Source organism: Anomaloglossus baeobatrachus, chromosome 4 (genome assembly GCF_048569485.1).
Source record: "Anomaloglossus baeobatrachus isolate aAnoBae1 chromosome 4, aAnoBae1.hap1, whole genome shotgun sequence".
Classification (NCBI taxonomy): domain Eukaryota; kingdom Metazoa; phylum Chordata; class Amphibia; order Anura; family Aromobatidae; genus Anomaloglossus; species Anomaloglossus baeobatrachus.
In genome coordinates, this window is record NC_134356.1 from 664,292,064 (window position 1) to 664,304,951 (window position 12,888).

General features: G+C 45.0%; 1 protein-coding gene across 5 annotated transcripts in view; it reads left to right on the forward strand.

Moving 5' to 3' along the window:
- Window positions 1–2,621: 2,621 nt before the first annotated feature.
- Window positions 2,622–12,888, forward strand: part of NACC1 (nucleus accumbens associated 1) — a 28,240-nt gene continuing 17,973 nt past the window's right edge. Inside the window, exons 1-2 of one of the 5 annotated variants that reach the window (XM_075346622.1) lie at window positions 2,622–2,728; window positions 3,065–3,257. The gene's annotated coding sequence lies outside the window, so the exon portion shown is untranslated. Of the gene's footprint in view, window positions 2,729–2,812; window positions 2,905–3,064; window positions 3,258–12,888 lie in introns of those variants that run through there. The other 4 variants (XM_075346619.1, XM_075346621.1, XM_075346623.1 and 1 more) reach the window with 4 other exon arrangements.

A 12,888-nucleotide genomic window follows, 5' to 3' on the forward strand; every position in this document is an offset into this window, starting at 1 on the left:
GAGCCAGTTTCTTCCTACAACAGGACAATGACCCAAAGCACACCTCCAAATTATGCATGAACTATTTAGGGAAGAAGCAGCAGCTGGTATTCTATCTGTAATGGAGTGGCAGCCCAGTCACCAGACCTCAACCCTATAGAGCTGTTGTGGGAGCAGCTTGACCGTATGGTACCAAAAAGTGCCCATCAAGCCAATCCAACTTGTGAGAGGAGGAAGCATGGGGCGAAATATCTCCAGATACCTCCGCAAATTAACACCTAGAATGCCAAAGGTCTGCAAAGCTGGAACTGCTGCAAAGGAGCATTCTGTGCCGAAAGCAAAGTGTGAGGAGAAAATTATTATTTCAAGTAAAAATCATTATTTCTCACCTCGTCACTGTCTGAATTATATTTTCTATTCATTATGCAACTCATTTGTAAATAAAAGTATGATTTTTCATGGACAAGACAAATTTGTCTGGGTGACCACAAACTCTTGAACTGTAGTGTATGTGTACTGAACTATATATATAATATCTTTCAAACTGGATTGCTAAATCTCAATGTTTTGATCCTATGTTTTCTTTTATATCTGAAACAAAGTATTTCTGTCTATTTAAACACCCTTTAATAAAACGAGTTTAAAAAAAAGAAAAAAAAAAGACTCGCTGAGAGTCAAAATGTGTCAACTTGTTGCCCTGTCCCCATGTTTGCCTTTTAAAATGACTTGAATAAAGAAACCTTTTTGGATTTTACTAGTGGATGGCGGCTGAATTTTGTCTTGATTTGTACTTATTGCCCTGCCAACAGGTGGCTTGGCGTTCTCATCAATATACGAGGCTGCTGCTAATCCACGGTGAGCACATTAAACTCTTATATTTAGTAACACAACAATGTCAGGCTTGCAGTTTACCCTTCAGATTTAGGGTCCACATTTAAGGGCATAAAGGAAATCTGCAAAAAAAAAGTTGCGTTTCTGAAAGAGAAATTGTGCTTGATACATATTTTAGGAGACAAAAGAAAAAAAAAAGAGAATGTGCTGCATGCGGATAAGATTAAGTTAAAGCTCGTCCACTTTGCTGCTGCTGTAAAACGCTGAGGATGTTATGTATGGACAATCAACACAAAAAAATGTGCAACATGTGAACTGAGTCTAAGAGCAGCTGTATCAGGTATTTGATGATTGTAACGATCCAAACAATTAATGTGCCAGGTTATTTAGTGTGAAAAGGAGCATTACAATAATAAAACAATAAATAAAAAACTACACATTGTTTTTTATTCATGCTGCAAAAGAAAATTACAAAGTAGAGTTGCATAAAACCATTTGCAGGACTCCATTCTAATGGACAACACATCAGTAGTCAGTAGCAGTCCTCACTGCTGGCCTCTCGAGGGCGCCACTTCTGATCTGTCGGCCAGGTCCAGTGCCATTGATGCTACTAATCAGACAAGGTAGGAGGAGGCTCATGGACCCGACAGAGCAGCGTTGAGGTAGGAGGAGGCTCGGAGGACCCTACAGAGCAGCGATGAGTTAGGAGGAGGCTCAGAGGACCCTACAGAGCAGCGATGAGGTAGCAGAGGCTTGGAGGACCCTACAGAGCAGCAATGAGGTAGGAGGAGGCTCAGAGGACCCTACAGAGCAGCAATGAGGTAGGAGGAGGCTCAGAGGACCCTACAGAGCAGCAATGAGTTAGGAGGAGGCTCAGAGGACCCTACAGAGCAGCGATGAGGTAGCAGAGGCTTGGAGGACCCTACAGAGAAGCAATGAGGTAGGAGGAGGCTCAGAGGACCCTACAGAGCAGCAATGAGGTAGGAGGAGGCTCAGAGGACCCTACAGAGCAGCAATGAGGTAGGAGGAGGCTCAGAGGACCCTACAGAGCAGCAATGAGGTAGGAGGAGGCTCAGAGGACCCTACAGAGCAGCAATGAGGTAGGAGGAGGCTCAGAGGACCCTACAGAGCAGCAATGAGGTAGGAGGAGGCTCGGAGGACCCTACAGAGCAGCAATGTGGCCATTGGGCTAACGGACGGAAAATCTTTTTGCGCAACTCAATAACACTCACTTATATGTGGCCCAAAAAGGTGGAACGGCTGCACATAAAGTGACGCCATATACGTTATAGATATATATTAAATATATTGATACCATATAAATGTTAAATTATTATTAAGATTAAAATATGGAGTTGCAAAAGTAAAAAAAAGAAAAGTAATAAATCCCTCAATGAAAGGGTTATTGTCCCCATCTCTGTAGTGAGCCTATCATGCCCTGCCGAGCAGCCATAGGAGCCGCTGCTCCTCTCCTGTGCCTGCAGTCCTCGCTGCCTGGATTCATCGCTCGGCCATCCACTTCTCACGCCTTTGTTTGCATATTTTCCTTTCTGTCTATTCTCGGATGCTCGATGCTCTATTTGTTTCCCCTGGGTGTCTGCTCTGTAGATCGGCGCTCCTTTAGCTCGCCCTTGCCCATTTGCCTCGTCGTCTGCTCGATCGCTCGGCGTTCTGTTCCCTCCGCCTCTCGGGAATGCAGTCTGCTCGATGTCTCGGTCATCTTCTCGTTCCGCCTGCGGTGCGGGTCCTGAGCTGGCCTCGGCTCGGTAATCCATTCTGCCTCCTGGGAAGTCTGTCTGGTCGATTGTATCTGCGCTCGTTCTCTCTCCCCTGCCTATGTGACCCGCAGTCTGGGGCTCCGAGCCGCCGTCTGAGCACCGGATCATCCTTCCGTCGTGATCCCGGGATCGGTTCCGTGGTACGTCTCGTGCGTGCCCCTTTCTCGCCTCTTCCTGAGCGGCGGTGGCCGCCGGACGTGCCCGTCCTGTCCGTAGCCGCCCGCTTATTAAGCCATCCCGCGTTCATCGCTCCGCCCCTCCCGCCCGCGCTCACGATCCGTCTTTACCCGTCATTCATGCTTCTTTTTACCCCCCGGTATATATTTTTATTCATCGATCGTGTCTACAGTTCGCCTCATTCATATAGTCGCTCGATTGCTCTCCCCTGCTCGCCGTCTGTTCCCCCTCCACCTCCCTCTGTCTGGCTCGCTTCTCTCGGCGCTTGGCTAATGATGCCTTCCTATCTCTTCCCATAGTCTGGCTCGCTGTGGTCGGCGCTCGTTGTGTCTCCCCTGTGGCTGTGCTGTGATCGGCGCTCGCTCGCTCTCCCCTTGCTGGCGATGAATGGCCGCCGCTGCTGCTCCCGGAGCCGCTAAGACCCGAGCACCGCAAGCGGGAACCGGGGGGAGCGGACCGCGGTGAGAGCAGGAGGACCGACCCATCACCCGGGTACGTGAGTGTCCTGTTATGTTGTGTGTTCTCAGGGATGATCCGGCGCCGCCATCTTTATTTATCCCATTCTCAGAGGAGTCCTCGTCTATAAACTGGAGACAAGTCCAAAGTAGAGGATTCTGGGAGTGTAATAACCGGAGTTATATATCACAGGGGGTGTAATAACCGGAGTTATATATCACAGGGGGTGTAATAACCGGAGTTATTTATCACAGGGGGTGTAATAACCGGAGTTATTTATCACAGGGGGTGTAATAACCGGAGTTATTTATCACAGGGGGTGTAATAACCGGAGTTATATATCACAGGGGGTGTAATAACCGGAGTTATATATCACAGGGGGTGTAATAACCGGAGTTATATATCACAGGGGGTGTAATAACCGGAGTTATTTATCACAGGGGGTGTAATAACCGGAGTTATATATCACAGGGGGTGTAATAACCGGAGTTATATATCACAGGGGGTGTAATAACCGGAGTTATATATCACAGGGGGTGTAATAACCGGAGTTATATATCACAGGGGGTGTAATAACCGGAGTTATATATCACAGGGGGTGTAATAACCGGAGTTATATATCACAGGGGGTGTAATAACCGGAGTTATATATCACAGGGGGTGTAATAACCGGAGTTATATATCACAGGGGGTGTAATAACCGGAGTTATATATCACAGGGGGTGTAATAACCGGAGTTATATATCACAGGGGGTGTAATAACCGGAGTTATATATCACAGGGGGTGTAATAACCGGAGTTATATATCACAGGGGGTGTAATAACCGGAGTTATATATCACAGGGGGTGTAATAACCGGAGTTATATATCACAGGGGGTGTAATAACCGGAGTTATATATCACAGGGGGTGTAATAACCGGAGTTATATATCACAGGGGGTGTAATAACCGGAGTTATATATCACAGGGGGTGTAATAACCGGAGTTATATATCACAGGGGGTGTAATAACCGGAGTTATATATCACAGGGGGTGTAATAACCGGAGTTATATATCACAGGGGGTGTAATAACCGGAGTTATATATCACAGGGGGTGTAATAACCGGAGTTATATATCACAGGGGGTGTAATAACCGGAGTTATATATCACAGGGGGTGTAATAACCGGAGTTATATATCACAGGGGGTGTAATAACCGGAGTTATATATCACAGGGGGTGTAATAACCGGAGTTATATATCACAGGGGGTGTAATAACCGGAGTTATATATCACAGGGGGTGTAATAACCGGAGTTATATATCACAGGGGGTGTAATAACCGGAGTTATATATCACAGGGGGTGTAATAACCGGAGTTATATATCACAGGGGGTGTAATAACCGGAGTTATATATCACAGGGGGTGTAATAACCGGAGTTATATATCACAGGGGGTGTAATAACCGGAGTTATATATCACAGGGGGTGTAATAACCGGAGTTATATATCACAGGGGGTGTAATAACCGGAGTTATATATCACAGGGGGTGTAATAACCGGAGTTATATATCACAGGGGGTGTAATAACCGGAGTTATATATCACAGGGGGTGTAATAACCGGAGTTATATATCACAGGGGGTGTAATAACCGGAGTTATATATCACAGGGGGTGTAATAACCGGAGTTATATATCACAGGGGGTGTAATAACCGGAGTTATATATCACAGGGGGTGTAATAACCGGAGTTATATATCACAGGGGGTGTAATAACCGGAGTTATATATCACAGGGGGTGTAATAACCGGAGTTATATATCACAGGGGGTGTAATAACCGGAGTTATATATCACAGGGGGTGTAATAACCGGAGTTATATATCACAGGGGGTGTAATAACCGGAGTTATATATCACAGGGGGTGTAATAACCGGAGTTATATATCACAGGGGGTGTAATAACCGGAGTTATATATCACAGGGGGTGTAATAACCGGAGTTATATATCACAGGGGGTGTAATAACCGGAGTTATATATCACAGGGGGTGTAATAACCGGAGTTATATATCACAGGGGGTGTAATAACCGGAGTTATATATCACAGGGGGTGTAATAACCGGAGTTATATATCACAGGGGGTGTAATAACCGGAGTTATATATCACAGGGGGTGTAATAACCGGAGTTATATATCACAGGGGGTGTAATAACCGGAGTTATATATCACAGGGGGTGTAATAACCGGAGTTATATATCACAGGGGGTGTAATAACCGGAGTTATATATCACAGGGGGTGTAATAACCGGAGTTATATATCACAGGGGGTGTAATAACCGGAGTTATATATCACAGGGGGTGTAATAACCGGAGTTATATATCACAGGGGGTGTAATAACCGGAGTTATATATCACAGGGGGTGTAATAACCGGAGTTATATATCACAGGGGGTGTAATAACCGGAGTTATATATCACAGGGGGTGTAATAACCGGAGTTATATATCACAGGGGGTGTAATAACCGGAGTTATATATCACAGGGGGTGTAATAACCGGAGTTATATATCACAGGGGGTGTAATAACCGGAGTTATATATCACAGGGGGTGTAATAACCGGAGTTATATATCACAGGGGGTGTAATAACCGGAGTTATATATCACAGGGGGTGTAATAACCGGAGTTATATATCACAGGGGGTGTAATAACCGGAGTTATATATCACAGGGGGTGTAATAACCGGAGTTATATATCACAGGGGGTGTAATAACCGGAGTTATATATCACAGGGGGTGTAATAACCGGAGTTATATATCACAGGGGGTGTAATAACCGGAGTTATATATCACAGGGGGTGTAATAACCGGAGTTATATATCACAGGGGGTGTAATAACCGGAGTTATATATCACAGGGGGTGTAATAACCGGAGTTATATATCACAGGGGGTGTAATAACCGGAGTTATATATCACAGGGGGTGTAATAACCGGAGTTATATATCACAGGGGGTGTAATAACCGGAGTTATATATCACAGGGGGTGTAATAACCGGAGTTATATATCACAGGGGGTGTAATAACCGGAGTTATATATCACAGGGGGTGTAATAACCGGAGTTATATATCACAGGGGGTGTAATAACCGGAGTTATATATCACAGGGGGTGTAATAACCGGAGTTATATATCACAGGGGGTGTAATAACCGGAGTTATATATCACAGGGGGTGTAATAACCGGAGTTATATATCACAGGGGGTGTAATAACCGGAGTTATATATCACAGGGGGTGTAATAACCGGAGTTATATATCACAGGGGGTGTAATAACCGGAGTTATATATCACAGGGGGTGTAATAACCGGAGTTATATATCACAGGGGGTGTAATAACCGGAGTTATATATCACAGGGGGTGTAATAACCGGAGTTATATATCACAGGGGGTGTAATAACCGGAGTTATATATCACAGGGGGTGTAATAACCGGAGTTATATATCACAGGGGGTGTAATAACCGGAGTTATATATCACAGGGGGTGTAATAACCGGAGTTATATATCACAGGGGGTGTAATAACCGGAGTTATATATCACAGGGGGTGTAATAACCGGAGTTATATATCACAGGGGGTGTAATAACCGGAGTTATATATCACAGGGGGTGTAATAACCGGAGTTATATATCACAGGGGGTGTAATAACCGGAGTTATATATCACAGGGGGTGTAATAACCGGAGTTATATATCACAGGGGGTGTAATAACCGGAGTTATATATCACAGGGGGTGTAATAATTGGAGTTATATATCACAGGGGGTGTAATAACCGGAGTTATATATCACAGGGGGTGTAATAAATATCACAGGGGGTGTAATAACCGGAGTTATATATCACAGGGGGTGTAATAACCGGAGTTATATATCACAGGGGGTGTAATAAATATCACAGGGGGTGTAATAACCGGAGTTATATATCACAGAGGGTGTAATAACCGGAGTTATATATCACAGAGGGTGTAATAACCGGAGTTATATATCACAGAGGGTGTAATAACCGGAGTTATATATCACAGGGGGTGTAATAACCGGGGTTATATATCACAGGGGGTGTAATAACCGGAGTTATATATCACAGGAGGTGTAATAAATATCTCGGGGGGTGTAATAACCGGAGTTATATATCACAGAGGGTGTAATAACCGGAGTTATATATCACAGGGGGTGTAATAACCGGAGTTATATATCACAGAGGGTGTAATAATCGGGGTTATATATCACAGGGGGTGTAATAACCGGGGTTATATATCACAGAGGGTGTAATAACCGGAGTTATATATCACAGGGGGTGTAATAACCGGAGTTATTTATCACAGGGGGTGTAATAACCGGAGTTATATATCACAGGGGGTGTAATAACCGGAGTTATATATCACAGGGGGTGTAATAACCAGAGTTATATATCACAGGGGGTGTAATAACCAGAGTTATATATCACAGGGGGTGTAATAACCGGAGTTATATATCACAGGGGGTGTAATAAATATCACAGGGGGTGTAATAACCGGAGTTATATATCACAGAGGGTGTAATAACCGGAGTTATATATCACAGAGGGTGTAATAACCGGAGTTATATATCACAGAGGGTGTAATAACCGGAGTTATATATCACAGGGGGTGTAATAACCGGGGTTATATATCACAGGGGGTGTAATAACCAGAGTTATATATCACAGGGGGTGTAATAACCGGAGTTATATATCACAGGGGGTGTAATAAATATCACAGGGGGTGTAATAACCAGAGTTATATATCACAGGGGGTGTAATAACCGGAGTTATATATCACAGGGGGTGTAATAAATATCACAGGGGGTGTAATAACCGGAGTTATATATCACAGAGGGTGTAATAACCGGAGTTATATATCACAGAGGGTGTAATAACCGGAGTTATATATCACAGAGGGTGTAATAACCGGAGTTATATATCACAGGGGGTGTAATAATCGGGGTTATATATCACAGGGGGTGTAATAACCGGGGTTATATATCACAGAGGGTGTAATAACCGGAGTTATATATCACAGGGGGTGTAATAACCGGAGTTATTTATCACAGGGGGTGTAATAACCGGAGTTATATATCACAGGGGGTGTAATAACCGGAGTTATATATCACAGGGGGTGTAATAACCAGAGTTATATATCACAGGGGGTGTAATAACCGGAGTTATATATCACAGGGGGTGTAATAAATATCACAGGGGGTGTAATAACCGGAGTTATATATCACAGAGGGTGTAATAACCGGAGTTATATATCACAGAGGGTGTAATAACCGGAGTTATATATCACAGAGGGTGTAATAACCGGAGTTATATATCACAGGGGGTGTAATAACCGGGGTTATATATCACAGGGGGTGTAATAACCGGGGTTATATCCCACTGGGGGTGTAATAACCGGGGTTATATCCCACTGGGGGTGTAATAACTGGGGTTATATCCCACTGGGGGTGTAATAACCGGGGTTATATCCCACTGGGGGTGTAATAACCGGGGTTATATCCCACTGGGGGTGTAATAACCGGGGTTATATCCCACTGGGGGTGTAATAACCTGGGCTATATCCCACTGGGGGTGTAATAACCGGGGCTATATCCCACTGGGGGTGTAATAACCGGGGCTATATCCCACTGGGGGTGTAATAACCGGGGCTATATCCCACTGGGGGTGTAATAACCGGGGCTATATCCCACTGGGGGTGTAATGTGCAGGATTCTGTGATACAGGGGGTATAATTTGTGGGGTTCTATCATAGGGGATGTAATAACCAGGGTTGTATCATAAAGAGGGAGTAGTAATCAGTTTTATATCTTACAGGAATGTAATAACCAGGGAAATATACAGCAGGATTATTTTACAGGGTTATATCATACAGGGGGTTAATATCTGGGCTTATATCGTTCAGGGCGTGTGATACACGTAAAAGGCCAGCCCAGACCTCATCTTTTATAGGGCACCCCTCCCTAGACTACCTATAGGATCCCCATATAAAGAGGCCGCTGTGTAATAACTTATAATGTGGCAGCTGCCGGCGGGCTCCTGTCTGTACCTGTTTTATGGGATCTTTGCTGCAATATATGAAGTCCCTGTAATGTGTAATATCTCCCCACATTACCCTATAACAGGGAGCAGTCCCTATAGTTTATGCCGGAGCCTGTGGAACATAGAGTTCCTCTTTGGTTTGGATCTGCGCCCTTGCACAAGCCTATATTGGCAACAAGGTCTCTGAGACAGGATTGAAGGGGATTGCCATACTGTTACCAAGACCCTGATCTCACAGGGGTCAGCAGTCTACTGCATGCTGGGAGTTGTAGTTTCCCAGCAGCTGAAGTGCCATAGGAGGATGGAATATGCCAGAACTAGAGATGAGCGGATGCATGTGCAGGCCCAGGTCCAGTGGCTGCAGCAGTAGTTTGTGGCCTATGGATGGGAGCCGGCATCCGCAGCTCCGCTTTTGCCACATTGTGTGTGTATTACCCCACACTTTTCACTCATCTCTAGTCGTCTTTTTAAGATCGGGGGAGGTCTGAGCTCTGGAACCACCACTTGTCCTAACACTGATTGATGTTAGAGCGGCGTCCCTTTCCTAACTTTACCTGCATGGCGGGGGTCTGAGGTTGCAGAGCTGCCACCCCTTTATTCTCTATTGTTGGAGCTCCCAGAAGTCGGACCCCAACCGATCATAAACGACATATCCTAGTCCTAATTCATCACTTACAGTCATATGAAAAAGTTTGGGCACCCCTATTAATGTTAACCTTTTTTCTTTATAACAATTTGGGTTTTTGCTATTTCAGTTTCATATATCTAATAACTGATGGACTGAGTAATATTTCTGGCCCTGACTGTATTTCTGGATTGAAATGAGGTTTATTGTACTAACAAAAAATGTGCAATCCGCATTTAAACAAAATTTGACCGCTGCAAAAGTATGTGCACCTTTATAAATTTCTTGGTTTGAACACTCCTAACTACTTTTTACTGACTTACTGAAGCACTAAATTGGTTTTGTAACCTCATTGAGCTTTGATCTTCATAGGCAGGTGTATCCAATCATGAGACAAGGTATTTAAGGTGGCCACTTGCCAGTTGTTCTCCTATTTGAATCTCCTATGAAGAGTGGCATCATGGGCTCCTCAAAACAACTCTCAAATGATCTGAAAACAAAGATTATTCAGCATAGTTGTTCAGGGGAAGGTACAAAAAGTTGTCTCAGAGATTTAAACTGTCAGTTTCCACTGTGAGGAACATAGTAAGGAAATGGAAGAACACAGGTACAGTTCTTGTTAAGCCCAGAAGTGGCAGGCCAAGAAAAATATCAGAAAGGCAGAGAAGAAGAATGGTGAGAACAGTCAAGGACAATCCACAGACCACCTCCAAAGACCTGCAGCATCATCTTGCTGCAGATGGTGTCAATGTGCATCGGTCAACAATACAGCACACGTTGCACAAGGAGAAGCTGTATGGGAGAGTGATGCGAAAGAAGCCGTTTCTGCAAGCACGCCACAAACAGAGTCGCCTGAGGTATGCAAAAGCACATTTGGACAAGCCAGTTACATTTTGGAAGAAGGTCCTGTGGACTGATGAAACAAAGATTGAGTTGTTTTGTAATACAAAAAGGCGTTTTGCATGGAGGCAAAAAAACACGGCATTCCAAGAAAAGCACTTGCTACCCACAGTAAAATTTGGTGGAGGTTCCATCATGCTTTGGGGCTGTGTGGCCAATGCCGGCACCGGGAATCTTGTTAAAGTTGAGGGTCGCATGGATTCAACTCAGTATCAGCAGATTCTTGACAATAATGTGCAAGAATCAGTGACGAAGTTGAAGTTACGCAGGGGATGGATATTTCAGCAAGACAATGATCCAAAACACCGCTCCAAATCTACTCAGGCATTCATGCAGAGGAACAATTACAATGTTCTGGAATGGCCATCCCAGTCCCCAGACCTGAATATCATTGAACATCTGTGGGATGATGTGAAGTGGCTGTCCATGCTCGGCGACCATCAAACTTACCTGAACTGGAATTGTTTTGTAAACAGGAATGGTCAAATCTACCTTCATCCAGGATCCAGGAACTCATTAACAGCTACAGGAGGCGACTAGAGGCTGTGATTTCTGCAAAAGGAGGATCTACAAAATATTAATGTCACTTTTATGTTGAGGTGCCCATACTTTTGCACCGGTCAAATTTTGTTTAAATACGGATTGCACATTTTCTGTTCATACTATAAACCTCATTTCAATCCAGAAATATTACTCAGTCCATCAGATATTAGATATATGAAATAGCTGCTGCAAAAACCCAAATTGTTATAAAGAAAAAAGGTTAACATTAATAGGGGTGCCCAAACTTTTTCATATGACTGTATGAGACCTACCTTTGTGATTCTCTGTGTGAAGGCCCCTAATTAATGGGGTGTTGCCCTTAGTAGTAGATTAGGTCACCAATCTCAAAAGAAACTATGCCAAGATCATCCACAAACCCAAGAAATGTTCTGCAACTTCCTAATATATTCTGTGTAAATTTATCGTCATTTTCGAGATCTCTGCTTGCTGGTGGTGAATGGGAACCTTCCTTTCTTCCTGCGAGGTCATCACTGGATGAGTGCGAGCTCTCGAAATAAAGAAGCTTTTCATTCACAGGATACCAGCAGAGATCTTCATTGAAATGTACCCTCTTGTTACCCTGGGGTGTACATAGAAATTATGGGGCGCCATGTGTAATGACATACCTCCACTCTCATCCACCCCCCCCAACCCTCCCATTCTCCATAGTATGACGCTCCTGCTCACACAATAGGACGCCTGTCCCTCGCCTAGTTGCCTATATTTACCGATTTGGTGCCCGGAACTATGGCCTGAGGCTCCACACATCAGGAGCGATGCAGTGATGACATTGCGCCTGCTGTGCAGAGACTCGGGCTGACTGATGGCGCTGAGAGCAGGTGACGTCCCATTCTACCATTGTTTTCAACTGTATCTGTGTACTGTTGAAATCGAAATGCAGGGTGGGGTCGATCAGCTCGAGTGAGACCCCCACTGATCGTTACAATGGAGTGCTCGAGTGTCCTGTTCTGCCCCGGCCATACTACCGAATCCAGGGGGAAGTGAATAGAGCGGCCGGTCGCACGCACTCCTTGCAGCTCCATTCTTGGCTGCCTCTTCAGTGAGTAGGGCGACTAGGAGCGTGTAGGACCAGCTGCACCATTCACATCCTTAGGTTGGTGGTCATGCGGCCCAGGGAAAACAGGAGTAAGGCTACTTTCACACATCCGGTTTGAGCACTGCGGCTCAATCCGGCTGTGAAGCCTATGCAACGGATGCGGTGAAAACACCGCATCCTTTGCATAAGTTTTTTACATGCGGCCGGTCCGGTTTTTGCCGCTTGCGGCATGCTACTGAGCATGCGCAGTGGCAAAAACCGCATGAGGCGGCCGGATGCGGCTTTTGCCGCATCACGCCGCATCCGGCATCCATAGGGATGCATTGGGAAAAGCGCCACATCGGCCAGATGCGGCGCGATGCGTTTTTTTTTTCCGGAGCAAAAAACGTGCCAGGGAACGTTCCATCCGGCCGCCGCATCGGCTAAATCTGCCGCATGCGGCAAAAACCGGACCGAACGCAA